At 43.5% G+C, this 4,957-nt stretch overlaps 1 non-coding gene across 1 annotated transcript; it reads left to right on the forward strand.

Annotated features, from left to right (window-relative positions):
• Positions 1-3,829: 3,829 nt before the first annotated feature.
• On the forward strand, positions 3,830-3,902 carry Trnak-cuu (transfer RNA lysine (anticodon CUU)). The gene has a single exon. It is a non-coding gene; the product is annotated as a tRNA-Lys (tRNA).
• Positions 3,903-4,957: the final 1,055 nt, after the last annotated feature.

Genomic DNA, 4,957 nt, shown 5'->3' on the forward strand with positions numbered 1-4,957 from the left:
TGAGACACTGTGCCTGAACTAAGGGGATTCAACTAATCCAGTGACCTGGGAATGAAAGAACGTGGGATCAAACTGGAAGTTCTGAATGTGGCTGACAATTGGGGCAGACGGAGAAACCAAAGATAATGGCACTTGCAATTGTCTGCATATCATACACTGGCTTTTTGTGATCATATTTTTTGTGGATGCATACCTTGCTAAATCTGGATGGATGAAGGGTGGGCTTGGACTTCCCACAGCTCAAAGTACCCTGCCCTCTATTTGGACTGGTGTTTGAGTGGAGAGGTTTATTTGCGGAGCAAGAAGAATGTGGGAGGAGGAAGAGAAGTGGAAAGTTTGATAATTATTATTATGAAGTAATGGAAAAATCAATACAAAATAACCAATCAAGATATTGGAGCTAGGAAAAAAAAACATTCATGTGAGTTGTTGACTCAGACCAAAAATTATTTTACAGAAAAAAAAAAACACATAAAGGCGTTGAGTTACTTGGAAAATATGACTCAAGTAATTGGGAAGAAGACGGGGGTTTTTATTTTGGGTCTTCATGGGGCTGTATGAGCAGCATTTTAGGACCTGTATGCTGGATATTTCTGGGGGTTAGTAGGAAAGAAACCTGGCTAGGAGGAGTTTTATGACATAAGTAGAGCCTTGATGATGTCACAAAGCTTTGGTTGGGGGTGGCAACTCTGTTCCACATGAAGCACTACTCTTCTGTGAAGGTGGGCTTACTATCTTCACGGTGGCTGAGGAGGTCAGTTCAGCTCTTGGGCTCCACAACTGTTCAACCGAATTTCCAGAAGTTGGAATCTAGAGAGCCAAGATATTTTCTTTTGGTAAATATGTTTAGGAAGCAACTAGGACCTCTGTAGTCAAAGAAAGGTTTCTTTCAAATCTGCTCTGGGTCCAAAATTTATGTCGTTAACAGCTCCTATATTTGATAGCTGGGGGACGGTTAATGTCAGGTATTCTCCCCACTCTATCTTTGCTAAACATGTCCAATTCCTCAGTCCACTTAATGGCAAAGATCTTCTTTGTCCATATGTGTTTTAAAAGATAATTATTTCTAATAGGTGCTGTTGCACAGATTAATGTTTCTTTCTTTTGGCAGTTTGACTCACAGTACTCACTTCTCTAATGAAGATACAGAATATCTTTATGTAATCAACCTGGATCTGGATCAGGAGACACAATAGAGAGAGCCAGTGGACTGGAGTGCCATGACCTTGGGCAGGTGGTTATAGATCAGCCAACTAACCAGTAGCTTGAGTGGTAAGGAGAGGAGTGGCTGTTCTTTGAATTCTTTGCCATCTGTTCAGATATTTCTTTCTCACTTTAGGTATAGGCATAGCTTCCTCTCTCATTGATATAGTAAGTCAGGAAGTAGGTTACTCAGTAGAGGTCAATTGCATTTTGCAGCAGGAATATGTCTCTGATAAACATATACTGAGCTGTAGACAAGAGTTTGATAATTTTCCTATTAATTTCTTAAGAACATATTCCATTTAGGTATCCAAATCTATTCAGCCCTTCCTTTTTCACTTTGCTCCAAAGTTATTCCTAAAAAGAGCCTTGACCTCACATCCTCACCTTCTTATCCTTGCAGGCACTTATGGTGGAGGAAACCACTTTGTGTCTGATTTAAACTGAAGAGTTCTTCCTATGCAGAGATTGGCAGCTATGAAGCCCAAGCACAGAATCAGAGCCAAGAGACAGTGGAACAGGAGTGCTGTGGCCTATCTCAGAAAGTCTCCCGCCATGATGAAGATGCCTCTTAGTATGTGTTGCATGCCACATCTCCAGAAGAAGAATGGGCCATCGCCCCAGAAGCAAAAACTTAGTAAGCCTTTTCAGGCCCTGGAGAATATTGTTGGCCGCAGAATTTCTCATGGCTGGAAGGAAGCCAATGAACCAGTCACCCATTGGAAAGCCATCATTCTAGATCAACTGCCAACATATCCCTCTCTCTATTTGTTGAAATATGATGGGATTGATTGTGTCTATGGCTTGGAGCTTCATAGTGATGAAAGGATTTTAAACCTGAAGATCCTGCCTAATAATGTGCCATTTCCTCAGGTGACAGACACTCATCTCTCAAACACCATAGTTGGCAGAGCAGTGAAACATACATTCATGGGCACAAATGGCTCTAAGAATGACTGGAACGGGATGGTCCTAGAAGAAGTGCCAATCATGAAGACCTGGTTTTATATTACCTACAAGAAAGATCCGGTCTTGTACATTTACTACCTCCTGGATGACTACCTGGAAGGCAACCTCCACATCATGCCAGGCTCTAAGGAAGAGTGGAGTGGCATGGTCCCAGATGAGGTGCAGGGCATAACGACCTGTTTCTACATTGTCAACGAGAATGATCCGGTCCTGTACCTTTACCACCATCATGATGATTCCATTGAAGGCAACCTCCACATCACGCCTTAATGTCCTCCAGTAGAGGTGACTTTGGAATTAGGCAGGGATTCCTTGAAGGGCAAAAGAGTACAGTACAACAAAATGATGGAACCCAAGAGATAGGTAAAATTATTTGCCAAGTTCCCAACAAACCTTCTGTGTATTTCATCAAGTTTGATAATGACTTCCATATCTATGTCTATGATTTGGTGAAGATCTGCTAAAGTGAAATTCTCAAATTTTGAGGGGCAGACTTAATTCTCTCTTTGGGAATGTGTTTTTTCAGAGATACCTCAGGTCTTCTATGAATCCTGGTATCTTTTCCAATGGATTATTCTTTCTCAAAGAATAAAAATTTGTTAATTAATTAGCAGGAAAAAAGCTGCGCTGTTTAAAAATGCCGGCTTTCTGGGCCATCCTGCCAGGGCAAACTCTGACTGTTTGAGGCAGGAGGGCCAGCTACCGAGAGAGGATTTGAGTGTTGTCTGTTGTAGCTTGCTGGCTGGAAGGGACCTTGAACCGCCATAGAGGTGTGGCTATAAACATGGCTGCAGCCTGTATATCCGCCATGAGGCTGGAAAGCTAAGGAATGGACTGGATCTAGCTGGCAAAGCCATGCCTTTAGTCCTACTGAGATTGCTTGGCAAATTAAAGACTCACGTGGTCAGAAAAAGAGAGATATACAGTTAAAGAGAGATTCAAAGACAGAGAAAATTTCTGAATGGTTTAAAGTGTGTTAAAATATATGCAAGCTGAAAGTTGAAGTTCTTAAAGCAAAAAACAAAAAAAAAAAGGAAGAGAGTTGTTGTGTGTACACACCTTTAATCCCAACACTTGGGAGGCAGAGGGAGATAGACCTCTGTGACTTCAAGGTGTGGTAGCACACGCCTTTAATCCCAGTGCCTAGAAGGCAGAGACAAACAGATCTCTGTGAGTTCAAGGTGTAGTAGCAAACACCTTTAATCCCAATGCCTGGGAGGCAGAGACAGGCGGATCTCTGAGAGTTCAAAGACAGCCTGGTCTACAGATGTGCGCTCAAAAAGCAAAAAGTTAACGTAGGAATGTCACAGCTTAGATTCTTAAGCGCCTAGTGATTTAAAGGCGCAAATCAAAAGTGCTCCTGGATAGTAAAAAATTGCAGATTCACAATAGGACAGATTCAGACCACTAAACGACCTCTTAATGAGCTGCAGGCTTTGCAGCTGAAGCTGAGTCAGGAAGCCTCTCTTAGATGAGGCGCTTGCTTGCCTCTAGCAAGTAGAGCAGACCCAAGAAATTGCCGTAAGAAACATGCTTTACTCTATTCTTTTCTAAGCTTTCTCAGGCTTTCTGTGGACTCAGTTAGCCACACGTCTGGGCGTCATTTGTAGTAATATGGACGGCGGCAGGGTTGCGTCCCCAAATCCCCAGCCGCCTGGCCCGGCTAGCTCAGTCGGTAGAGCATGGGACTCTTAATCCCAGGGTCGTGGGTTCGAGCCCCACGTTGGGCGCCATTTGTAGTAATATGGACGGCGGCAGGGTTGCGTCCCCAAATGCCCAGCCGCCTGGCTCGGCTAGCTTATGCCCCAAATAATTACACGGACACTGTATTCTTTTAAACACTGCTCTGGCCCATTTCTAACCATCTGTGTAGCGCCCCTAGGGGCGCATACCGGGAAGATTCTAGCCTACGTCCATCCTGGGTTGGAGCTTCATAGCGTGCGTCTTCCCTGGAGCAGGTAGCATGGCGTCTCTCCTGCGTCTGCTCCGGAGAGCAGAGCTGCGGAGTCTGACCTCACTTCCTCTTCCTCCTGGCATTCTGTTCTGTCTACTCCTCCCACCTATCTTCTAACCAATGAAATGGGCCGAGGCAGTTCCTTTATTGCTTAGCCAATGAAATCAACAGATTGATATATGACACTCCCACATCACCTTACAAAAGCCCTCTGCAGGATCAGAAAAGGAGCCTAGTAGCCGGAAGGGAAGCTCAAGCAAGAGATCAAGCTGAAGGTAGAAGTTGCTTTTTAAAAGAGAGAGAGACCACAACTCAATGGGCTGGTATCTCAGTGGCTATTCAGGAAACATCACAGAGAAAGGATCTGCTTCATGCATGAGAGTCACCGATGATTTCCCTTTAAGAAAAAGCCCATCAAAACTCCCAATAACATCATCAGCATTCAACAACATGTCTATGATTTCTTTGCCTTGCCTTTGATTGTGCAGTAAATGATGCTGATAGTTAATCTGTGCAATTAATGCAAATTTCCTTGTAACTGACTAGACAGAATTGACAGGTTATCTTAAACACAGCAGGGAGTCACTCTACGATGGAACTGGTTCATCATCACCTGTGTGACAGTGACATAATTAAGATCTTTCCTTTGTCTATAAATCTCATTATGTTCAACATGATATGCTGTCATACAGATTTCTTAGGGTTTTGTCCCACTGGTGGTTTCCTTGGTATGCTTACATAATTTTTGCCAGATCCAATCAGTTTTGCCATGCACTCTCAGCTCCACGTCATTGTGTTCCCCTTATGTTCCTGTCCAGGCATTTTAGACCT

Source organism: Microtus pennsylvanicus, chromosome Y (assembly GCF_037038515.1).
Source record: "Microtus pennsylvanicus isolate mMicPen1 chromosome Y, mMicPen1.hap1, whole genome shotgun sequence".
Taxonomy (NCBI): domain Eukaryota; kingdom Metazoa; phylum Chordata; class Mammalia; order Rodentia; family Cricetidae; genus Microtus; species Microtus pennsylvanicus.